The sequence below is a fragment of the Pinus tabuliformis genome, chromosome 2_1, assembly GCF_031772625.1.
Source record: "Pinus tabuliformis cultivar Carrire ecotype Pingquan chromosome 2_1, CPIR1, whole genome shotgun sequence".
NCBI lineage: Eukaryota > Viridiplantae > Streptophyta > Pinopsida > Pinales > Pinaceae > Pinus > Pinus tabuliformis.
The window spans coordinates 374,334,122-374,361,017 of NC_142299.1; the positions used below are offsets into that span (position 1 = coordinate 374,334,122).

At 40.4% G+C, this 26,896-nt stretch overlaps 1 pseudogene across 1 annotated transcript in view; it reads left to right on the plus strand.

The window, feature by feature from the left end:
- Nucleotides 1–1,543: 1,543 nt before the first annotated feature.
- The window catches only part of LOC149200423 (uncharacterized), a 139,300-nt pseudogene continuing 113,947 nt past the window's right edge, over nt 1,544–26,896 (plus strand). Inside the window, exon 1 of the transcript XR_016253842.1 lies at nt 1,544–1,771. The product of XR_016253842.1 is annotated as an uncharacterized LOC149200423 (transcript). The remainder of the gene's footprint in view (nt 1,772–26,896) is intronic.

Sequence of the window (26,896 nt, forward strand, 5' to 3'; positions counted from 1 at the left end):
CTTGATCGGTTTTCTTCTCATTTGTCCCCATTTAAGGCGAGCAATCCTACGCCTTAAAATGCCCTCATATTGCTTTGTGTTTACCCAAATCCACCTTCCTGTTTTGTCTGTTGAAGCAATTTTGACTTGACCCAAATGATTTGTTTCCACAAAATCTGAAATTTCCTTGCTCTTTACGCCTTGGCTCTTCTGAGCGTTTTCCATGTTCTGAACGTTTACTTATTTAGAAGTTAACTGCCTCACTGCTTTGTGCTCACAAAACCTTGTTCACGCTGCCTGTCCACTGTGCTCACAAAACCCTGTCCTCTGCTTGCCCACCTGTTCATGCTACCTGTTACCTGTAAACAATAAAATGCCGAACCTGTTACCTTTTACCTGCACTGCTCTCTGAAATTCGGTTTTGTTTAAGCCGCTACCTGAAATCTCTATTGTCTGCACTCGCCCATGCTCCACGACCCATCTGCACTGCGCTCTGAAATTTGGTTCTGTTCAAGCCGCTGCCTGAAATAACTTCATCGAGACTACCCAAATTCTCGTTGATACTACAGAGCTGAGAATATTTTTCGTTCAATGAAATGCCACCTTTCTCAATCAAATGGTTCATTTAATTATTGATCTCAATAAAACACTTCCCAAGAAAAAGGCAAGACTGTTTAAACACGGAGAAAGCAAGAAGGCAAACAGCATGAGGCCATTAATGGTGGCTGCTTCTAGAATATCAGAAGCGTAGAAATGGTGACAACTACTGTTAATTCAATTCAAGTCTGGGCTGCACCCAGATTAATATTCAATGACAGATTCAAAGTTAGTTTCAAAAACAAGAAGCGTGACAATATAATACGCCACAATTATTTGACCTGGCTATCCAGGTAGCTCGGTATGACCCATTACAAATGTCATCAATGACATATATTTTAAAATGCTTAGCATTTGATTGTTAAATAAAATAATATTAGAAAATATGAGTGAAAAGAAAATTTAATGTGACTTATAGAAAACTTGTTCTTTTATTTACTTAATTAAAATTTAATTTAATAAAATCTTAAATATTATTTAAAATGTGTTTCTGAATATTTAAATACTTAAATAAATCTACAATTCCAATAAAAAAATTATTATAAAAATATATATATATATATATATATATTTTTTATATTATTTTTAGGAAAAAAATAATTTTAAAATTTACCATTCCAAAAAATTTCTACTAATTTTGGGGGGTCTTTCCTGAAGATTTAGCATTCTGATTTAAGAAAGAGGTCAAATGACATCACGGATGATGATCATTTAGGCCAAACAGGCTCACTCTGATTTAAGAAAGAGGCCAAATGACATCACGGACTTAGGCAAAACAGACCAGGCAAAATGTAAAGTAGATTCATTTCATTCTGATCTAAAAAAGAGGCGAAATTACATCACGGGTGATCATTTTGGCAAAACAGTACAGGCGAAATGACATCAGAGGTGACGCAAACATCAAATATTTTATGGGAGAGTTTCGAAACAGTTTCATATCATTTTGACTTCGATAACATTGATGTGTGACGTGTTTAATGAAAAAGTCTTGAATATGGCCGTATTTATTCATCCCCATCATTAACTTTGCTTTAACTGGCAGATATCAATCCTTGTGCTTGACAAGTCAGGATCACAAAGAATCCATCAGAATTGGAGCTGTACGTGGTTGCTTGGAATCCTTGTGCTCGACAAGCCATTTGAAGGATCACAGCCAATCAATCAGACTAGGAGGTTTATGTTTTATGTTGCTTGGGTTTGTACTTCTCTCCTTTGAAACTTTAGTACTTTCTATCAATTATTGTCGTTCAGCTGTGCTGTCTCTTGAATTTCTATTCTGTTACAGTTCACATGATAAGTTTATGTCAATTCTATTGATTTCTCCACAGTTATGAACACTAACCTATGTTGGGTATAAGTCCTGACATAGTGGATATGTAGTACAAAAATGTTATGTATGATGAACCCCTGGGAGATACCGTATGGATTTACGGTATAGTCCATGTTATCCGTCATTGATATAATAATTTTGATTGCAAGTGTTGGTTCACTTGTTTTGTGGGGTCTTCTTTCGTCTTTGTTTGCCTGTGGTTCTCTCTTTAGCCAGCTACTGGCTTCTCCACTCACATAATTTTGAATTTCTCTATCTATTGCCAAGGGGGCATTGGTTATATGGTGGTAGACAGAGTGTTTTTAAGCTGTTGTCCAGGGTTCCATTCTCGCTGTGGTGTTTCCTAGCTGGGCGGCATGAGTTTCAAATGGAGGGAGCTGGGTGTAAATTCTGTTTTTCGAAACATATAAAAAAGACGTTCATATTAATTCCAATTCAGGAAGATATTTGCCATTGCATACGTGCTTAATAATAATCGCTTATTAATTCCAATTCAGGAAGATATTTGCCATTGCATACGTGCTTAATAATAATCGCTTTGTGACAAAACTTGCTAAGCACCTAGAAGCATTTTCAGTCGAGGCTCTAGACAATTTTTTTGGATTAAGTAACACACAGCTTTTTCTAAGAATGGCAGTGATGATTAACAGACTAAGAATAGGAATTTTTCTGTTGGGTTGATGCGGGGCAATGTAGTAGGCCCAGAAATCATCAATTTCCCTTGGCTTGCAACATTAAGAATTCTCCGATCTCACTATATTCTGATAGCCACAGACACATCAATCAAATTTTAAGCATCCATAGAATGGGAAATTTTACAACACCACCGACAATACTCTGATACCACAAATGATATAACCTGCTGCTTGCAGCGACAAAGATCAGAGGACCATTTTAATTGTTAGAATGAAGTATACACCAGGGAAGATCCATTTTAACTTTGGATTTATCAAGCACAGAGAGGTATGAAGAATAAATTGAAATATAAATCTATCCAGAGCTCAAATAATATTGAGTTTATTGTCTTTTAACATATACGAATTTTCTTCTCAAGGGATTATTGATATCCCAATTTATATCTTTTGCACCATTATTGCCATAGCCAGTCCCATTTGACTCTTTTCACTCTTGGTGAATTTCCACAATCTGATTCTGATCCGGTGTAGAATAAATAATCTGATCCGTTGTAGCCATTTATTTTACGAGATCTTCCTTACTTTATTGATCAAAAGACCCATCACCATACGACCTCCTCTTCTCAAATTTGTCTTCACGGCCATCTTCCACATATTTTTCAGTGTGTTCTTGCCACTGTTGCAAATATCTCTGATTTTTCCCAATATTTTCCTAGATTTTCAGGTGACCATTTCCAATATTTTTCGAGTTTTTCAGGTCCAAGTATGGTTGCTAATATATTGCAATAATTTCTGACATTTTTTGCGGATCTTGCTGATCAGTTTATTTTCAAACCCTTGATGATATATTCACTGACATGATATTTGCAACATTGGTTCTTGCACCATTTCATTTGTAGAAGATCCTTATCCTTTTCTTTGGTCCAAATATGGTCTAACTTTTCTCTGCATCATCTACATACAGGTCAGTAATTTCAAATAGTTTAACAATATCATCAAATTTGGAAACACCTACTTCCCATAGGCATCTCATCTTGTTGTGCCTTTCGTTGCCTCATTACTTCAATCTCGCAATCCTCATCATCTACCTTTGTTGCTGCAATTGCAAATTCTCTCTACTACAATCTCTTCACTACCTATTTCCTTGGTACCTCTATTTCTGTTTGTAAGAACTGCGTACAATTAAGTTATTAACTATCTTCACTATTTGCTACAACATTTCCATATTCATCTTCGTTAAGGGAATCCTCTGCCCTTGATTTTTCCATATACTAGTGGTCCTTGCCATAAATTCCTCTCTTCGGCATGACACTTAATCAAAGCTTTCTTTTTCTTTCGGCTACAACAAACCCTCCATACCTTCGGATTGTACTTCAACAAATTCTCTCTATTGTATAGGCATTATGCCTATCATGACTTCACCAATCTACAATGTTTTTTGTTTGTTTTGGTTTACTTCATTCATTTTTTCTTCATCTGCAATTTTATGGGGCCTGCAAACTGTTGTATGAAATTCTTCTTGCATGCTTCTTGTCTACCATTTTGCTCTCTTCTTCAGGTGCATCACTCTCTTGTTGGTAGTAAAGTTCCTCTTCAATGTCCAAATCTAACGGATCACCTGCTTCAGGCTTCAACCAACTCTCCTTCATGTGTTGCACCATTTCTTGGGTGCAAACTGATCTACAATTGATCGGAGGTGAGGCTTAGAGAGCCTCATCTCTCAGCTGGATCTTCCAAAACCTCGACTCAGAAACAAGTGAATCAGGACACAATAATACACAATAAGGGAAAAAGACTCAAATATATTAACTTGTATTACCATGAGGCTTGCTAGCCTTTTTATAAAGATTACATTATTAGAATTTGCCTTCTTCCTAATGAGTTGCCAAAATGATTTGCATAGGAAAAAGCTAACTAACTAATTAGATATTCCTTTATGATTATGTCTTTTTAGGAAGAGATGTTTCCTTCTGCTTTATAAGTTGCCATTATGAGCCAGGCAGCTGGCTGCCCAATTCGTCCCGGTTTAGATGGAAAGCATCCCCTGCTTTCCGCCTCGCTGTTTAAGTGTGAAGCCATGACTAAAATGACTTTTGGATGCTGCTGGAGTTGATGTGATGTGATGTTAATTGTTGATGAAGTAGCAGGTGCCTATATTGCCTGGGGTGGAAGGGCACGTCTCCAAATGAACCTGAGCCGAATGCTATTGTGTTGACTGTTGATGAAGTAGCAGGTACCTACGTAGCTTGGGGTGGGAGGGCACATCTCCAAAGGAACACAAGCCGAATGCTGCTATGCTGAATGTGAAGCAGTTGCCTACTAAAGCGGGGTGGGAGGACACATCTCCAAAGGGAACCCGCTCCAAATGTTGCTCCTGATATAAAAACTCATGGATTTTGGGTGGGGAACGGAACCAAGCCACACCAGAGATATACCTAAACTTCGAATATGTTGCAGACTTTAACAAAAGTGGCCATGGGTTCTGTAGATGTTGTGATGAGGCAGAGGAACTATGACAAAAAAAGAGAGTAGATGGGCCTTAGCTATGTGTGTTTCTTTTGTGTGGTGGCAATCTGTTGAATAGTTGAGAGGAAGTGACCACGAAGCCCTCCAAAATGTGATTAACAGACTGACATATGTGGGAAACATATGAGCAAAAATAGGTGAGAACTAAATGACAAACATTGGTAGTGGTATACGTAGAAAATGGAGGTAGAGAAAGGCTGCAGTAAAAATAACATAATCGTGAGGTAAGTGAGGAAATGCAGGATGAGAGGTGGTACGAAAAAAAAGACAGGATAGGAGACCGAAGATGGGTAAAGAGATGGAAGATGGAAATGCAGCTGTGTGATGAAAAAGATAAATACTAAGAAAGAAAGTGAATGTAGAATGGCTGGAAAATAAGAAACTGTAGCAGCTAGAAAATAGGGAGGATGCTAGTAGCAAAAAATTTAGAGCAGAGAAAAAAAAATTAAGTAAAGGAGCATTAAAAAAGAATTAGATCAGGCCTAAAGGAGTGACTTGCTCTGATACCACAAACCTACTTGCATCATCATCTCTTCAACAATAACAACTTTCTAGTCTTCCTTTACCATCATAGCAAGTCCATTTTCTTGGACACATCCAAATTTTACTGGAGGTTGACTCTTTGGTCTTGGATTTCTGACTTGACAATATTATGACATAGGGCAACACAGTAGGCCCATAACTCATCAATTTCCAACAGCATACATCATGTTATCAACAATGATAATATAGGAGCGAGCAATGATTCATTTTAAAATCAACTTCACAATAAATAGATTAAAAGTAGAGAAGGTATTCCTTATAACCAACAACCCCAACCCATCCAAACCTCCAGACTTTCTCCTAATTTATTCCAATCAGAAATCAGCTACCTATAGTTAATGGCGACAATTTTTCTAGCTTGAAATTTTTTAATTTTATACTCTAGTTTTCCATTACAACATCCAGTTCTAAGTTATTTGAGTGTAGTGAGTTTCCATTGTTATCCCAATCTATCTTTACTACAGTTATAAAAATAGTTATCTAATCCTATCTTATCTCTATGCCAATGGTTATCCACAGTTTGTTAAGTGTGCCCTTGCAAATTTGTAAATGTGTGCATATGCAACTTGTTTTCACTCCTAGATCTTTCTCCCATTGTGGAACGAATTTGAGCGGCCCTGTTCAAGGAAATTTGCAACATTTGCAACATTTCATCTTCTTTTTTCCTGTTCCAAGTTTTGAAATAATATATGTTTTCCCTTATCAATCCTAAATTATTTTTCTTTCCTATCTTAATTCCCCTTTGTGAAAATTCCAATATGGAATCCTATTGCAACAACTAGAAATTATTCTCCTAATTGTTAATTTTATTTCACAAATTATTTGCAGTTTGCTTCGGCAAATACTGAAGAAATCACACTGCAACCTTCACAAATAAAAACTGCGGAAAATAAATAGTGTTGGAAACTGAGAAATGCTAGCACACACACATAAAATATGAGACAATTATTTTTGGATAAATGTCCCCGGAAAATCCCAACTTGGGAAAACCGGTGCAGCAGTGAGGGTTTTTATGACTACAATCTGGATGCCTGAAACTGGCAATCCACAACAAGAAAATCTAGGCAAAATTATTGAAGGGAATTACCCTTCCTCCACAAGCAATCTTGGCACAACCTGCCTATAGAGAACTCGACCTCCTAAAGCCTCTGCGTTGTCTCTATGACATCAAGACTTTGAATGGTCTCTGAGGAAGTCGTTCTTCCTTTTGCTGTTGAAGAAATTATCTCTCCGACCCTCTGGAACCTCTGCTTGGCCACTGAATCGAGAACGATTTTTCTCCTCAACAAATCGAACTGCCCTGTCTGAAGCAACTGCGTAGTCCTCTACGCTCCTTTACTAGGAAAACTCGGCCCTCTTGCTGCTGTCTCTCCGGGTTTGGAAAACTTCCTCCGGATCATTGTCCCTACCCCTCACTCACTGCTTCGATCTCTGGCTCTATTCAACAACTGATTACTGCTACTTAGGAAATCGATCTACCAAGGAAATCAAACTGCTCAAGTGTCTTCTCCACCACCACATCAATCTCTTCTTATAATCCACTGTTGGAGCACCAACAACCAAGGTTAAAACTTAATCAATGGCTAGGATCATCTCTGGATTGATCCATGTGAGTTTCTAGATGATTCTCACCTTATTTCAATTAATATTGATTAATTAACCATATTTCCTAAGTCTAGACTTAGGAAATATTTAAAAAACGGTTAATAATCTAATTGAGACACTTCTAAGTGGAATTTCCAGAAACGATTTTTGGGTTTTGGAGATCTCACGTATTCTAGCCTCTTCACCAAATTTCGTGGATAAAACACATCCGCACTCCGTCTTAGCGAGGAATGTGCTCTACTGTTGCACACCCTGCAACAACACTTTGTCTTTGTATCATCTCCTATCACGTTGTTGGTGTCTCGCTGTTGCTGCCCACCAACCACTACACAACTTTGATATACGCTTCATTTGTGCTTCTGCTGACACTGCCACACTGTTGCCAACGCTGCATCTGCATTGCAACTCCCTCTCGTCTGTTGTTGTTGTAACTGCAACATCTACAACTGAAAAACATCCAAAATACTGAATCAACTATGTTCAGTATGATGCATCTGTCTCCTGAGTCTCTGACTGCTACTAGCATCTGCATTGTCACTAAAGCATCTGCGCTGCTGCCAAGTCTGCACTGAGCCACCTGTTCTGCTGTCAACACTGCACTACTCTCCCCAACCTATGACTGCGACTAGTCTGCAGCTGTCACTCTAGTACTGACAGCATCAACTGTCATTGATCCATCCTGTTATTGAATACCGTGGGTCCCTGTAGCCAGGTAATGATCCATGAGGTGGACTCCTCAAGGACCTTGCACAATCTCTATAGTTCTCTGGGACTACAGTACTAAATCTCCCCACCTCACTCCTGGAGGTATATTTGAGAACATCGCGAAGTCTTCCTCCAACTTGGAGGACAACCTGTCGATCTTTGTTGAAGCTGCCTGCTGGTCCTGCTTCTCCTCCTTGTCCTTCTTCTTGAGATGACACTGGGTACTGTAGCCACCAAGCTCACCACATCTCAAGCATTTGACCTTTGACGGGTCCTTCTTCTTTCTCTGCTCCCCTGCCCTTGACTAGGACCCTTTGATGCGAGGGCCACATTCTCCTCCTCCTTCACCACCTTCGATCTGCTACTACTGTTGCCACTAATGGAACTCTTTAACAGAGCTCGTCTCAACTCCTCCTGTTGCAAATTGGCCCACATTTTGTCCACTCGGGTAGCCTATCTCTGCCCAATATGCTTTGGACACAGACCTGCCAATCCTCTGAGACACTATTGAGGGCCAATTGCACTAGCTTCATGGGTTGAGGCGCTGCCCCAATAGCTGACAGCTGGTCTCGCACCTCCTGAATCCTGGTAAGGAAGGGATCTATGCCTTCTCCCTTCTGCATCCGGATGCATCTCAACTTCTCCTCAAGAAAAATCTTCCGTTGCTCGGAAGTTCCTTGGTATAACGTGGAGAGAGCATCCCACATCTGTTTGGAAGTATCTTTGCTAGCTATATGTGAGACTATATGATCCCTCACTCCATCTAGGGTCGACCGCTTCGCTCGCACCATCTCCTTCTTGTATTCTTTCTACTGTTCGTTATCCTGGGGAACTGCCACTACATTATCAATGTAGGCTTTCAGGCCATATTCATGTAGAAGGAAGGACATCCTAGCCTTTCAGATGACATAGTTGGAAGCTCCATCCAACCTATCCTGGTCTCTAAGCCCTGCAGTGACCATCTCTGAAAATGTTGAAAAATCCCTCTTTCCTTCTGCTTTGCTACTCGCACTCTTTTTTGGAGCGAGAAGATTTGCTCACAAATACTGCCAATCTGGAAAGAAAAATCAAACTTCTGAGACTCGAAGTTCCTTGAGGAAAATTTTCCCTCTATTGTGTGTGCTTATCTCTTCCACCCCACACTGGTTTTGCTCTAGCAAACTGCTGCAAAAACCCTTGCGTCGAACCAGAAATCTGCCCAACGAAAAAAACCTGAGCTACTCCCTCTGCCTCTGGAATCACTCGACCTGGAAAATTGATTTTTCTACCTATATGCTCAGAAAAATCAAACTTCCTAAAGCAACTTGGATTGCCTGGCAAAGGATTGTGCAGCTCCTGGGAATTTTGGCTTGTTGAACAACGAAATTCCTTCTTTTGCCTTTGAGCTCCTCAGCTGATCAAATGCGCTTTGATACCATGTGAAAATTCCAATATGGAATCCTATTGTAGCAATTGGAAATTATTCTCCTAATTGTTAATTTTATTTAACAATTTATTTGCAGTTTGCTATGGCAAATATTGAATAAAACACACTGCAACCTTCACAAATAAAAAATGCAGAAAATAAATAGCGCTGGAACTGAGAAATGCTAGCACACACACATAAAATATGAGATAATTATTTTTGGACAAATGTCCTCGGAAAAACCCAACTTGGGAAAACCGGTGCAACAATGAGGGATTTTATTATTATGCAACAATGAAAATATGAGTACAATCTGGATGCCTAAAACTGGCAATCCACAACAAGAAAATCTGGTCAAAATTATTGAAGGGAATTACCCTTCCTCCACAAGCAATCCCGACACAACCTATCTACAGAGAGCTCGACCTCCTGTAGCCTCTGTGTCAACCTCTGCGCTGCACTGCATAGTCTCTAGGACGTCAAGCCTCTGTGTCAGCCTTTGTGCTGCACAACACAGTCTTTATGACGTCAAGCCTCTGACAGGTCTCTAATGAAGTCGTTCTGCCTTCTGTTGCTGAGGAAATTGTCTCTCTGGCCCTCTGGAACCTCTACTCGACAACTGGAACTGAGAACGAATTTTCTCCTCAACAAATCAAACTGCCCTCTCTGAAGCAACTATGCATTCCTCTGCGCTGCCTTATTGGGAAAACTCGCCTCTCTTGCTGTTGCCTCTCTGGATCTAGAAAACTTCCTCTGGATCACTGTTCCTGCCCCTCCCTCACTCACTGCTTTGATCTCTGGCTCTCTCCGGCAACTGACTGCTGCTACTCAGGAAATCAATCTGCCAAGGAAATCGAACTGCTCAAGTGTCTTCTCCATCACCACATCGATCTCTTCTTATAATCCACTATTGGAGCACCAACGACCAAGATTAAAACTTAATCAATGGCTAGGATCATCTCTAGATCGATCCGTGTGAGTTTCTAGATGATTCTCACCTTATCTCAATTAATATTGATTAATTAACCATATTCCCTAAGTTTAGACTTAGGAAATATTTAAAAAATGGTTAATAATCTAATTGAGACACTTCTAGGTGGAATTTCCAGAAATGATTTCTGGGTTTTGGAGATCTCATGTATTCTAGCCTCTCCACCAAATTTTGTGGCTAGAACACATTTGATGCTACAAAAAATAACATCCTTGTTGCATTAAATCTGACAACCAGATTAGGGGAAGATCTTATTCCCATGACTATCTCCATGAAGTTCTTCCCAATTATCGTCATCTTCACTCCTAGTTCAGCATATTGTCTTGGACTGCAATTTTTTTTTGACATCTACAAATTTTCTCTTAAGGAATTATTGACAACCCAATTTTTATCCTTTGCACCTTTTCATCTAAGGCCAATAACAAATATCTAATCCTATCTGATTTTCATTCAGCCTATTTATTCATAGATTGCTAAGTGTGCTCTCGCAACTTATTTACTACATGTAGCTTATTTTCACTGGCTAAATGTGCTCCTGCATCATGCGCTATGGTCTAGTAGGAAGTTGGAGCTCTTACAACAATGATGACTTAACTTGAAAACCTACCAAGTTTGCTTCTCGTGCTAAGACAGCCTTGTTATATGTGGATGATGCTGAGAGAAAGTCCTTAGTTACTTTTACAGGATAGACATCACTAAGTCATGGCTTGTAGCAAAGGCAACTTAAGTTTAAAGTAGATCTTGTATGAAGTGTTTTAAAAAGGGGAAGGGGTAGGTTTAATCTTTCTATCCACCCATAAAGAATTATTTTTCCGCATCAAGGTTGTCATTGTTGAGAGAATTTTTTCTATGGTTGTACTTGAAATGGTGTTTAGATTTTAACAGACAATTGAAATTACACTTTGACCAATTCTATGCATAATTGTGAAACCCAAGACCAATGGTTTAAGTTTTCCTTTACAACATTAGACTGAACAGTGAATAGTATTATATTGCTCTTGAAGCTTGAAAGGAGGCAGTACTTCACAGCTTTGGAAATAATATAATAAAACTTTTGTAGAAATTGGGACCCCAATGGTATGACAAATTATGTGAACAGCTATAAAATTTGGAAAGAAAAGGGATAAATAGTGCAATGGTATAACAGATTAAGCGAGCAACTATCAAATTTTGAAAGAAAAAGGGGAAATAGTGATTGGATTCAGATTGGATACAATTTTTATTTGGTGAGAAAGCTGCTCACAACTTGGTCAGAATATCTTAAAAATGTGGAATCACGTCAGAATAAAGAATTTATTTGGAGCCTGTACATGTGGGATTGGACAGACCTAACATTTGGGGAACTCCAAAGCATCATCATTGTGTATTACTATATTCTGTGAAATTTGTTTGGAGAATTTGGAAGAAAGTTGTGATGAGAAGTCTTCATGCCCCATTAAAGAGTGCAAAAGGAGAAAATGGGACAAAGAAATATGCATTTTGGTGGCAGCTGAAAAGTTAGGACCATAGGATGCATTGACAATGAGCCCTGGGGATTTGCCCAAAGACTAATGCTTACAAACAGATTGCCTTAAGCACCTGAAATTAATTATAAAGATCAAATCATGAAACAATGTACTCCCAATAATGCAATTAATGAGAAAGTATATTACTAGCATGAGTGCCCGTAATTTACACCCATAGCAAGATCCTTATATTTGGCAAATAGGAGGTATCACGGAGTTACTAGATGGAGAATACCCTGCAAAATGACAAAGAACAGTTTGTGGCAGGTAGTAAAGATGGTAATGGGAAATGATTCATGACCTTAGAGCAGTAATTCATGACTCGCTTCCCATCCTTGTCCATCTAAATGATGCCCTTTTCCATGGGGTTGGGTCGCTTGATATCTCTATTGCCTATACTGCAATGGCACAATCAGGTCATTGCCGGTCACAACTTATGATGTGATGGGGTTTCTAGTGTTAGTTTTCTATCTGGTATAGCTTGGACTATGTTCTAGCTATGGTTCCTTTCTCTTCCAACAGAGTAGACAACATCCGTAGTATTTTCTCCTTTTAGCAATTCTTTGTAGTATTTAAGAGGGTGTAGGGCATTTGTGGAGGAGAGATAGATAGAGGGTGCACGCATGTGCTATCCTTGGTCGAGCTACAATTTAGATTCTTTTCTATGTTTAGTAGTTTAATTCCATTTCTATGTCATTATTTAGTAAGTAGTTACATGCATATTTAGTTAGAAGGCACAATTCATAGACTAGGTGCAGCTTCTTGAGGGATTTTTACTCTTAGTTAGGGTGTAGATCTCTAGGAGGATGGATGTTTGCATGGCTCATTTCATCTTTAATAGAGGCACACTTCACTTGGATCATCTATTTATGCACTGAAGGCACATTATGGTTAAGGGATGATACTTCATTCTATTGAAGTGTTAGGTACAAATGCTAATGGAGGAGTATGATCTTTGGGATTTCATGGAGACCAAGGTTATAGAGCTTATTGATCTTGTGTCAGCAATTGTATGACTACATTTAGTCCTATATATGAAGATAGATTGGAAGGTCCCTCCAACTTCATTCTATGGAAGTGTCAGGTATAGATGTTATTGGAGGAGTATGATCTTTGGGATTTCACGGAAACAAAGGTTGTACCATTGTAGAGCTCATTGATCTTGTGCAATGGGTAGGATATAAAAAGATGGTCAAGACAAAGCAAGTCACCCTCACCTCCGTGAAGGACCACTTGATCCTTCACATCACCAGGAAGACCATGGGTAAGGAAATGTTTGATGCATTAGTCACTCCATATCAGAGTGAGAAGATCAACTAAAAGATTCTTCTAAGGAATAAGCTTAGAGCTGTATGGATGAGAGTTGTTCCAATTTCACTGGACTTGATATGGAGAAAGTAGAATTTCATATCCCATTCAATTCACCAATATTAATAGTTTTAGAATTTTAAGATTGGTAGGATTATGGCATTTCCATTAAATTCTATAATGTATGAGGGCATTGGATTAGCTTTTAAATCAAGAGAACCAAGACCTCTGTGTAACCTAATGTTGGTAGTGTTTATTGTTGAGCTCCTCTATCATGTCCTAAGAGAAAAACATATTCTTAATCGAGCCGAAATCATTGATGAGGCATGTTAAGCATTTTCTACAATATTTGAAGGCTTGGATTAGGTAGTTTCATCAAAATTGGATGGTGTTGATTGTTTCTTTTTTTACAAAATCTCGCACTTTTTGAGATAAAGTCCAAAAGCTAAAGTGCGAGATCTGCTGTACTCAAGAGGGGACCATTGTCACCTCCTCTTTCTTTTTCCCAACTCTCCTCTAGCTCAAGGAGGTCTCTCTCTAGTAGATCTTAGGGATCAAATGGCTCAGACAAGCCAGGTCAAGAGCCCCAATGAAAAGATTTGAACAATTAGAGTTTAAGGTGGATCTTTGAGATAAGATTGCTAAGGTTTTACCATATTTGAGTTTAAAGGTAAGATCCCTAAACACACACAACTGGGAATTAAAAGGAGATTTAGACCCTAACAAAATAGTTTAAACGATTTAAAAGAAAAAAGTGGTGATGAGTGCATAGAATACAAGTGCCTTAGCTTGCCAATATATTTTTGGGGCATATGGGGTCAAGAATCAACTCACTTGAAAAGGATTGGAGTAGATTTAGGTTCACTAGGCTAGGGGAAGTCCACTCATTGTCCTTAGGCCTTTCAATCTTCAAGGACAAGATAAGGGCAGGATCCCACTTGCTAATGCCTCAGAGACTTGGGTGAAGGGTTTGTTTAAGAGGGATAATGGAGATGTAACACTGTGCCCACTTGCTTAATACTAAATTATGATCATCCATAAACACAACCAGGAAAAAAGAAGTCCACGTACATAGGTTTCCATTCATTCATCCAAGATTCACCAATATTTGTCCAAAAAAGAGTGAAATGAACATCAGTAAGTCCTCTCCAAGAGGTCGCCATACTTATCCCTCCCTAAGAAAATTTAAGAAGATAAAATTGCAAAAAATTCAGACTAGCTAAGGGATTCTCCCCCAATCCAACCATGAGAAAATGAGAAGAAATGTGCCTATATTATTTTAGGAGATTCTAATTTTTAAAGCTAAAGGTCCCTACTCTAAGCTATGGAAGGGGAAAATGCCATTTTGACTAATTAATTAATCTAAAATACAATTATTTGTGAAATTTTCAACTTCTATTGCAACTAGAAATTATTCTTCTAATTGTTAATTAATTTAACAACTCATTTGCCCACACAAACGACGAATAATTCTCTATTGCAATTTTCACCAAATTAAATTTTGTAGAAGATAAATTGGAAACTGAGAAATATTCTAGCACACACACATAAAAATTAACACAGTTATTTTTGGACAAAGGTCCTCAGAAAAACCCAACTTGGGAAAACCTATGCAGCAGCTAAGGGTTTTATTATTATGCAGTAGTGAAATTATTTGAGTACAATCTGGATGTCGAATGCTAGAAATCTTGCAGAGAAAATATTGGCAAAAATGTCTTGAGGGAAATTAGCCTCACTTCGAGCAATCCCGACATTCAACTGCCAGTGAAAATCAAGTCATCCACCTAACTTTGCATAGCTTCTGTGTCACCCTAGTGCAATCTGCTACATGATCAACCCGGAACAACTGAAGATCAAGCCATCCTGCATGCTACTGTCTGGAAAAATGCTTCTCTAGCCCTCTAGAACTTCTGCCCGACCCCTAGAACTAAAAACGTCATCCTTCCTCAACAAATTGAACTACCCAATGAGGCCTCTGTGCAACCTCCTAGAGAAATTTCGGCCTCTTTGCAAATGCACTCACCGGATTTGAAAAACTTCTTCCGACCTCACTGTCCTTGGCCCTCTCTGTCTCTACTTCCCTACTGAAGCTCAAACTCTTCTAGCATTGTTGGCTCTCTGGGAAATCAAACTCTCCAAGGAAATTGAACTCTTTGTGGTTCTCACAAGTGTATTCTCTATCTACCCATCGACTTCTTCTTATAATCTTCTGTTGGACCTCCAATGGTTAAGATTAAAACTTAATCAATGGCCAAGGTTAATTCCTAGTGGATCCGTGTGAGTTTCTAGGTGATTCTCACCTTATCTCAAATATTAATTAATCTCTTTTCCTAAGTTTAGACTTAGGAAATAATTAAAAATAGGCCAATAATCTAATTGAGACACTTCTAGGTGGAATTTCTAAAAACGATTTCTGGGTTATGGAAAACTCATGTGTTTTAGCCTCTCCACAAAGTTTTGAGACTAGAACACCTCCGATGCTACAAAAACTAACATTAATGAGGGGCATCATGCTACATGTACAAATTTTAGGGGCATTAGCTCTCAAAAATGACATATCTACCTAAAATCAAGGGCAATAAGGGACTTTGGCACAACATCCAGCCTTGAAAGACCCTGTTACCCACCTAAATGGGTCCTATAGGAGAAAACTTTTTCTCCTATCTTGGACATTTAGCTAGCTAGCAGTCCTATACATTGCTCAGTGATTATGGTATATGCCACATTCCTATGAAATTTGCATTGGCCATGCACCTCTCATCGTCTGGCATTCCTCCTGAATGAAGGTGGGCTACCACTCAACAAATACTTTGACCATCTTGCAATTAGGTGTGTTGACCACTATGTGTCAACTTCCCGTAGCAGTACACCCCCTTTTTTTGCAAAAGGGATAGCGCTTAATCGACATGTCCGTGCCATTCGACAGTCATCGTCAACCCGATCATATTGTTTTGTAAACCCAGTCTGAATGTGTAAATTGTAAATAATCTTAGCAGAGTTGAGTCATGTATGTAAATTGCCTAGGTGGACCTAATTTTCTAGTGATCATCTATGTTCTGGAAGGTATTTTGTCTCACCGATCCATGATCGACAGAGTTTTCCTTCAACCTAACCCCAAAGCCGGAATGAATTTTGTCATTAGTATCCTAGGGGAATCCTAGTGCGTTGATCTACTAGATTATATTTGGTCGCAGAACTGGGTGGTTTATGAGGGTCTATGTCAAATGGGTTTTCCCCTTGAGATGTAAAATTGTAAAAGTCATGATGTAAAGTGTCTTGAGGGTTAGAAAATGTTTTAATCCCCTCATAAGTCCTAAGTCCTGATAGGCTTTTGATGAAAATCCTAATTTCATGATTTCAATAATATGTTGGTCGAGGGATTCGAGAGAGTTGGGTAACATGTGGATTGCAGTGCGAGGCAGATACGGTTAGGGTTTCGGTCGTGAAACCCTTGTCTGCAGCTTACCGTGCCCGTTCCCTGCTCCTCTCCCGGTTACCTTACCTTCGCAACCGTCGCCGTTTCTCGACAGTCCACCAGCATCCGACGCTCTGCAGCTTTCCGTCTCCGCATCGCTCTGCCCCTGCCGTTTGATATCCTCCCTGCCGTTACGCCTCGCTGCCGCAACCCGTATCTTTCCCTGGTTACCTGTGTTTCGAGGTGCCCGCCGTTCCGAGGGGTTCGCTAGCTGGCAACATGGAGGACCTAGATGCTGTCGATTTCACCGAAGATCCGCTGGAAGGCGTCTCCATCTGGCGTACGCCCTATTCCACCTCACAAGGTATGTTTCACCCGGATCCTTCGGTCAATTTGGTTGCTTACTCTGCCGGTGATTCCCCGCGACACCTTCCCGTTATTCTCCCGGATATTCCCCCCACCTGGCCGGCTTTGTCTACACCGCCTCACTCGCCGGCCACTCTGGGTTTTGTCGCTGGTTGCCTTAACCCTAACCCTAGTTCCTCTCAGTCCGCTGCGATTCAATGGCCCTACTCTGCCGCTCCGTCTTCTGCTCCCCCTCCTTCCCCCCTCCCTGCCGCCGGCTCACATTCGGGTTGTTTCACTGATATTCCTCCACTCTCCGATTCACTTCCCGTCGCTGGTTCCATCCCCCCTCCCCTTGCTCCCGCCACTAACCCTCTTCGCGGGCTTGATTCCTCCCCTGTATCGAACCCCCCCCAGCCTCATCCGCCGAGACCAGGCCCGGGTAAAAAGTACCGTTGTTTCAGATCCAGGGAGGAGGACATTTTCCTCCGGCTCGAGGAGGACATCCAGTGGGGAGACATCATGGAATTTGCAGATAGGGTTCTTGTGGGTCGTATCAGAGGCAGAAATTACTCAGCTGCACGTTTGAAAGCCTGGGCTACAGAAGTTTGGGGACAACACTTGGTTGACATCCCCTTCGTGCAAACCTTTGTGAGGGGATGGTTCGCATTACGGTTCGCTCGTGCCGATCACACAAATTGGGTTCTCTCCTCTTTTTGGCACTTTGAACATGCCCCGGTTCTTCTTAAGCGCTGGACTCCCATGTTCGATCCGGCCACGGAACAGATCGGAATTGGCCCTGTTTGGATCAGACTTCCCGGCCTCCCCCTGCAATTTTGGTCTGAAGATATCTTCCGCAGAATTGGTAATGCTATTGGCGTCTACATGGATTATGACAAATCATATCTTCACACAGGTATGATGGCATATGCGCGGCTTCTCATTAATCTGGATACCAGGGGAGGGCTTCAAGAATACATCACAATTCAGTGGAGGGACTTTTCCAGGAAGCAGAGCATAGACTATGAAGGGATCCCTTACAGATGTCGCCGTTGCCATAAGGTTGGTCATCTCTATCGGGACTGCCCACTGCTGAGAAAAGGGCCGGCACAAGCACAGGAAGCTGCTCAGGATCGTCCCTCCCCTCCACCTGCCCAGCCACAGTCTGCGGTGCCCGCGGAGACTCCTGAACAGGCTGAAGCTGCTCCACCCATTCCAGCTGGATCACTGGCGGAGGATCCCACCCGTTCATCGCCTGCCCCCGTTCCAGATGACTCTGAACCGGCGGGCGACGATACACCGGGTATGTCAGCTGTCTCCTCTTCTATTATTTATTCTTCCATGCATGATCTGGCTGCCTCTGTCTCATTGCATCAGGATGTATCCTCTCCTTCTCTCGCATCTGCTTCATCATTGCCCTCCTCCCGGTTGCCCATCCCTCCCTCCACTCTTAACTGTCCCATCCCCTCCCCCTCTACTTGCGTTTCGCCGTGTCTGCCTTCTATCCCCTCGCAGTCGATCGATCCGTTGCCGGCGCCCGCCTCCCCGGCTCCTCCCCGGTACTCTCTCCGCCCCCGGACTAGAGGGTATGGTTCTGACGCCATTGGTCTGGACCTCGACCCTTCGCCTTCTCATCAGAAGCTCTCGCGGGGGCGTCCTTCCCGTTTATCTAAAGCTAGACATGCTGCTGATGCTGAAGTCGCTCTTGGACGACAACAGACCATCTTCAGGGCCCTTAGAGCGTTGAAAAGCCCTGCCACTCATCCGTCATGAAGATTTTGTCCTTCAATTGTAGGGGGTTTGCTAGTACACCCAAAAAACTAGCCCTTCGGAGACTTCTCTCCCTCTCTCTATCGGACATTATCTTTCTGCAAGAAACCCTCTGTACTGCGGACTCCCTTATTCCAACCCTCGAGGCCTGGTTGCCCAACTGGACCTTCCACGCTATAGACGCTTCCGGGAGATCCGGTGGTTTGGCGATTGGTATCAACAACAGAGCGCTGAGAATCATTAACACCTGGGGTGGCAGAGGTTTCATTGGCATCGATGCCTATGTACTGTCTATGGAATCAGAACTCAGGCTCATCAATGTATATGGCCCTTGCTCTGACAGGGCTGCCTATTGGCATTCTCTTTTGAACTCTGTACTCTTTCAACAGGATAACATTATCCTGGGAGGGGATTTGAACTTCACCATGGGATTCTGTGAATCATGGGGGCACGCAGCCAGGATTGATCCTTTCTCGGATACTATATCTACCCTTCTGGATGAACACCACTGGATTGACACCCCCATGACAAAATTACAACACACATGGTCAAACAACAGAAGTGGTGATCAGAGTCTTGCCAGGAGGCTCGATAGATTTCTTATTAAAGAGCCCCTCCATAACAGGATTGCTCGTATAAGGCAATGGGTGGGCTCTGGTGGCATATCCGACCACAGACCAATATATTTGGAATTCTCTGATATTCATAACAAAATTAAGAGCCCCTTCAAATTCAACTCCTCCTGGTTAAAAGACCCCTCCTACATTCAGATGGTCACCGATTACTGGCAGAGTCACCCTATCGATGAGGAGGAATATTTCACTGAGGGCTTCATCAGGAAATTATCGGAGCTCAAAAGGATCTCTAAGATTTGGGCACACCAAAAGAGACTCCGTGATGATCAATCCTTGAGGGAGGCTGAAGATATCATTGCTTCACATGAAGATGAGGATGGTGGCATCTTTCCCTCACAGGAAAGAAAAAACCTATACATGTCTCTTATAGAAAAGCGAACCCAGATCCTGAAGGACAGAGAGGAAAGCTGGAGGCTGCGTAGCCGAGCCATATGGCTCGCTGAAGGGGATGCCAACACTCGATTCTATCACAGATTCGCCAATGGGAGAAAGGCTATTAACACTATATGGGAACTAAAGGATGAACAGGATCATATGGTTACTTCTCAGAGGCACCTATCTAAGCTAGCAACTGATCACTTCAGGAACATTTATAAAGCTCCCCGTGAATCAAACATTCTTGAAATTATGAGAGTGGCTGAGAAATTCCCCAGATTCGTTGATCCGGAGGAACACGATGATCTCACTAAGGAGGTGACTATGGCCGAGCTGGAAGCAACCATCAAATGGTTCAAGAAGGATAAAAGTCCAGGCCCCGATGGTTGGACCATTGAATTCTACATTGCCTTCTTCGACATATTGGCAGACGATCTTTTGAAAATCATTGAACTTTGCAGACAATCTGGCAGGGTCTCCATGGCCATCAAATCCACCTTCATCGCCCTCATCCCCAAAGCTGATCACCCTGCATCTTTCAATGATTTCAGACCCATCTCTCTCTGCAATTGTCTCTACAAGATCATTGCAAAGATTATTGCCAATCGACTGAAGCCTATTTTATCTCGCCACATCTCATCTGAACAATTTGCCTTCCTTGACCATCGCCAGATTCATGAAGCCATAGCCACTGCTCAGGAACTCCTTCATACCCTTCATATTAAAAAGCAAAAAGGCATGATCCTCAAAGTCGACCTCTCAAAAGCCTTTGATAGAGTAAACTGGTTATACATCAGGTTACTCTTGACTCACCTCGGCTTTCCCTTTGCTTTCATTAAATGGGTCATGTGTTGTATTACTGAGGTTGCTTACAGCGTTCTTCTAAACGGGGAGGCCACTCCCTTCTTCACATCGGAAAGAGGGCTCAGACAGGGCTGCCCCCTCTCCCCTCTCCTATTCCTGCTGGTAATGGAAGGTCTGAGCAGACTTATCATATCAGCTAAAGACAGGCATCAACTCTCTGGTATCTGCATATCTGATAATTTTTTCCTTACGCACTTACTGTTTGTGGATGACATTCTTATATTCCTCAACGGAGGGCTGGGTGATATCACAGCACTACATAATATCTTTCTACTATTTCAACTAGCTACTGGGATGATGATAAATGACAGTAAATCTACTATTACGACAGTTGGCTGCTCTCGCCATGAATCTACATATGCATCCCAGCGGTTCCCTTTCGCCTCATCCATGCTTACTGACGGCATCAAGTACTTGGGGTACAGGCTGAAACCTCTCGGCTACAAAATAGCAGATTGGACTTGGCTCCTTGCCAAGGTGGAGAAAAGACTCCATATCTGGTATCATAAATATCTCTCAAGAGCAGGTCGCCTTATACTTATCAAAGCTGTCATCGAAGCCACGCCTGTTTACTGGATGACACTGGCTTGGATTCCTCGAGGAGTCTTAAACAGATTACAGAGCATTTGCACCAGATTCTTATGGAATGGACAACAGCCTGGGAGAGTTTTTGCCTGGGTAAAATGGGACACCATTGCCAGGCCTAAAAGATGGGGTGGATGGGGTATCAAGAGACTAGATCTGTTTGCTAAAGCCCTAGCTGCTAAACTTGGCTGGCAGCTCCTGACTACCGACAGCCTCTGGTCACGTGTAGCACAAGCAAAATATATCAGACCCTCCCATCTCATGGATTGGTTCCGACAGCAACACAACCCAGGACTCAATATCTCTAATATATGGAAGGCAGTTTTACTCTCCCTTCCGCTCCTAAGGGAAGGCATTACCTGGCGCATTAAGAGTGGGCAGGATGTAAGGATTGGTATAGATCCCTGGGTAGGATGCGGCAACCTGCACAGACTCTCGGATGGCCTTATCAGACACCTACACAACAGGGGCATAACTCATATTAATCATATCGGTGACAATGCAAACTCTGTCTTTCTACAACAGGCCTGGTACTCATCGGCATCCTTGGGCATCCCGGATCAGTGGCAGACAGAATGGAACAATTTTACTGAGGCCCTCACACAAGCTAATATCAGATTGTCAGAAGGACCTGATGAACTCATATGGGCCATTGCTAAACATGGACTTTATACTCCGAAAGAGGGATATCTGAAGTTAATGGAACCATATAAGCCACCGGACATCCTTCCACACTGGAATAAGATTTGGAAACTCCAGGCTGCACCTCGATGTCGTTTACTCATGTGGAACATCATTTTTGACAAAATCCCCACTGGTAAAAACCTCTTGAAAAGATCCTTCCACGGCCCATTCAGATGCCACCTCTGTTGTTGTGAAGAGGAGAGCACTGATCATCTATTCATCCATTGCACTGTCATTAGATCTCTCTGGCACAGTATATCAACTCAAATACCCGATCTCAAGGAATGGAATGGGACAAACATCAAGGATGCTTGGAGCAATTGGATCAGAGATCACTCTGGCAAGCTCATAAACTTACCCCTGCTTGTTTGTTGGGCTATTTGGATAGCCCGGAATCATATCATCTTTAATAACAGACCCCCTAACTGGCCAACCATCCTGAGCCATACTATTGCAGACTACAATCTCCTTCCTGTGACTGATAGAAATATACCTGCCCGCTCTATTACTCCTCTCACCATTGATAAGTCCAAGCCATGGGCCTTCTTTGATGGCTCTGCACAGGACACAGGATGTGGCGGGGGTGCTGTCTTATATTTGAATGAATCTCACTGCTTTAGGATCCAGATTAAACTTCCAAATGGCACCAATAATTTTTCTGAACTTAGCACAGCCAAACATATCATATATTTTGCAATACAAAAACATTGCAGACACCTCCAATTATTTGGTGACTCCCAGATTGTTTGCAATTGGATAAACTCTGCATCACATTGTTTTACTTACTCTTTGAGAAATATACTTGACGAAGCCAAAAGACTGATCACTTCATTTGAATCTTTTGACTGTCGTCATATCTACAGGGAACAGAATGCAGAAGCAGACCAACTGTCAAAAGAAGCAGCGCATAGCCATCTAGACCAATGGCTGATACAGGAAAAGATTGATGGAACATTCCATCAATATTATCACAGGCCTTATATAGATCTTAACAGGAATGGGTCACAGACCCATCCATAATAACAGACTTGGAAAATGGCATCCTTTTTTGACATACTTTTTGTACAGTTCATGATGACTATTACAGTGCTCTCTGCGTAGAGCAAGCTTTTGGTATTTAAATTTTGTATCTATAACAGTTAGACTCCCTGCGAGGAGATCCAGATCACTCAGGTATTTTTGTGAACTTTGACTGGCCAGCGGCCACATATGAATATGCGATATGCATCTGCAAAATGTAATTTCTTCCTTTTAATAGAAATTACGACTTTTTCCTTATGGGAAAAAAAAAGTCCTAAGTCCTAAGTCCTAGGTCCTAGGTGATTTTTCCGAAGGCTAAGTTCGAGGATCCAAAAACAAAAATATAAAAAATTAAAGATATAAATAATAAAAAAATAAAATTAAAAATTAAAAATAAAAAAATAAAAAAAATAACTAAAAAATTAAAAAAATAAAATAAACTAATAAAATAATAATAAGTCAAAATCTTGAGTAAATAAATGCAGAATTTTAATTGTTTAATATATTAAAATGCATTTAAAAATTCGACGGATGAGATTAAAAGAAATCTTGATCCTCATCGACGGTCGAGATTAGTTTGACATGGATCACTCGAACTAGCCGTTGGGAAATTTTCCTTTAAATAGGGTGCTAGGGGTCATTTGAGATCAGATTGGATCTAAGAGTCTGGTGCTAAAGAAAGCTCTCTTGTAGTCATTTTTTGTGCAATAAAGGAAGACTTTGGGGTTAAAAATCTTGCTGGTGTTACTCTTCTGGAAATGCTGTAAGATTGTTTTATTTTTCTGCATAATTTTATTTTCAGCCATTGAGGATAGCTTAATGAAGATTGATCTAGGCACAGGTATCTTGTCTGATCTTTGGGGTTTGAATGATAGTTTAGATTCTGAAATATAGTGGCAGGTATCTCCATTTGATCTGGGTTTCACTATTGTTTTCTCCCTCTATGTTAATGGTTGATTTTAAGCTGTGCAGGAAATCCTTTTTTCAGATTACCGGGCGTTAGGGGAAGTTCTCGGCTGAACCAGCCAACTCCCGGATTGTGTTTTCTGAAAGAGCCCAGCCAGTTCTTGATCCCGGGCTTATCATTTGAAATTTTTTATGAATGCATGCAGGTTTTTCTGAAGTATCTCACATTAAGTTTAAAATTTTGAAAATATTACTGTGGATTATTGACAGATCTGGCTGCTTAAGAGTCGAAAATCTGTAAATACTGTAATTATTTAGCTGGATTTTTTAGGGTTTCATTTATTTTTTGCATTCTCAGGTTCTGGCTGTTTGTTTCCTTTGTCTTCAGGTTGCAGGTACAGGTCTTTTTTGAAAATTTTGCAGGGATAATCTTCAACGGATTCTCAAATTTTTTGAGGGAATTTGAGGGTTTATCAGAGCTGCCTGCTGCTCAGGGTTTCATTTTACTGAAAATTTTCAAATTCTTTTTATCACAGCTCCTGGATTGCTGCCAAGTCTCAAGCAGTTGTATATATAGCAGTGATCCTCTCGCTGTCCACTCAGTCATCTTTGTCAGCAGCTATCACTCATCGCATCGTCCACCTGCTTGCTCCATCGATTATTCTCACGCCGTCCAAGCCTTCAACCTGCAAAAAACATAAAAAAAAATAAAAATAAAAACTGAAACCCTCACGTTGCATTTTATCCTCACGCAGCTCGCTCATCTCTCCTCAGATCCTGTACGCTGCTCTGTTGCCCACGCATCAATCCATTTTCTCAGCCGCCACCTTTCACGCAACCATCTCCACGCATTGCCACCGAAACTCCCTTTCACTGCATCCATCCTCCTCTGCGGCTGTTGTGAGTCCCTCATCCCGCTGCCATTCCAGCTCCACGTTGTCCATCCGCAGCCAAAACACCCATTATCCAGGCATTTTTTTTACATATCCCTACAAGCATTCTGCTCCTCCCTATGCCGTTTCAACCCTTGGACCTGCTATACATCCTCTGATCGCACTCCTTCTCACTCTCATATCCCTTCCCTTCCACAGCCGCCTCAGATCCGTCCATCATTGCTGCAAACCCGTCAAGGTGCCATTCCACAGCGGCTGCCATAACCTCTGCGTGCTCCTCGCTGTGTATATCCTCCAACCTGCATACTAACAACATCAAGCAAACAAAAAAGAATCGATTTTCATGTTTAGCGTAGGTGTTTCTGTCACGATATGTGCATATGCGTTGATTTAATTTAGGTCTTAATGTTAGAATTAAATTTTTGTTACGTTTTGGTTCTAATTTCATTTCAATTCAGTTTTATTTTTTTATTTTTAAAAATTTTTAACTTAGGACTTTCTATGTAAAATAAAAAAATTTCATAAAAAACAAAAAAGTTAAAAAGGGTTTAGTTTAGTTTTTTATTTTATTTTTTAGAATAAATAAAAAATCAATTAAAAAAAATCTCATAAAAAATAAAATAACAAAATAAATAAAAAATTCCGATTTCCTTTTTTTTCGTTTAGTTTTAAATTTCAAAAAGTTAGAATTAGATTTAGAATTAGAGTTAAGCTTATTTTTGATTTCTCTTTTAATTTAATTTAGTTTAAGCTTTAGTTTTAATTTAGTTAGTTTTATTTAAAGTTAGATCTTAATCATAAAATAAAAATTAAAAGAATAAAAAATAAAAAAAATAATAATAAAATCATAAAAATTAGAAAATAGGTTTTTGTTTTAGATTTTTTATTTAGGTTTAAGTTTGTTTAACGTAGTTTCTTTTGTTTTTATTTTTTTGAATAAATTCAAATTTAGTATCATTTCATTTTGAATTTTGATCAAAAGAAAAATAAAAAATATAAAAAGAGATAAAAAAAAAATTCCCTTTTTGTTAGACTTTAGTTAGCATTTTAGTTTTGTTTAATTTTTAGATTTAAAAAAAAAATTAAAAAAAAATAAAAAATAAAAAAATTTATTTTATGGTTTTAGATCAGATTTTAATTTAGGATTTCAATTTTGATTTTTTTTTAGCTTAGAATCATAAAAAATATTTAAAAATTAAAATATTTTGGAAAGGCTTAGCTAAAAATTGAAAAATCATTTTGTTGTCTTCTTGTGATATTTTTCTATAGCTAAGTGCACTTAATGTTTATTTATAAGTTGGCTATGTGAAAGTGGTGGCGGCCAACATTTAAATTTTATGATCTTTTAAAGCATTTAATTTTTCTTGAAGTTTAATTGCTGGATCATCGTTAAGGCGTTGTGCATTTGTTGAATATCTTGTATTTTGATGATAAACGATTGTTAATGATTTCATATTTTTGCAGCATTCGACAAATAATCGTTTCATCATTTATTTCATAAGGCACTGGTCTATAAACTTAATAAAATCAATTTAGTGCTTGTTTTCCCCTTCATGTCTCCCAACCCAACTGGTCCACAGTTGGTCATCCATTGTCCCATAGGGTCTACCCCCCTTAGCCGCGGGAGACAGGGTTAAAGGGAGAGATCGGGGATCAAGGTGACAGCCCCCGATCTGAGCGTTGTCGTGACAATCTGTGCGGCAACAAGGTGCTTTTACTTAATGTTTGGGGAATTTTAACACGGATAAAAGGGCAATCTTGATGATTCACTGATCTTCATTGTAAACTTGTTCTCTCACCTTACCAGGAGGGTTAGTCTTTAGCCTTAGTCCAACGATACCTTCTATAAGGCCTTAGGATTATAAAAGGGACACTACTTGGGAAGCTTGGATTGAAGTAGCACGTCCATTTCCATTCCATACTTAACATCTTTCATCATTCCCTTGATACCACCTCCATCCTTCGAGTTGACTGTCATTGGTTCATTGGGATCTGGCACTCACACATCCATATCCTTGAGTAGGGCCAGAAAACTTTGCCTTGGAGGTTGATGTGGCTATAAGAATGAAAAATCATAAGATGCCCACAAAAAAAGAAAAAGAAAAGTTAAAAATGCAAAAGATGGTCGGGACAAAATTAGCACAAGGGAAAAAACCCAGCATGAGTTCTAACCCCCTCATTATCCATCACTCATGTAACACCCTCCTCCCACATCTACCCAAGCAACTGGCCAGCCAGGGTAAACATGCGATGAGAGGCCACTGTGATATGATTC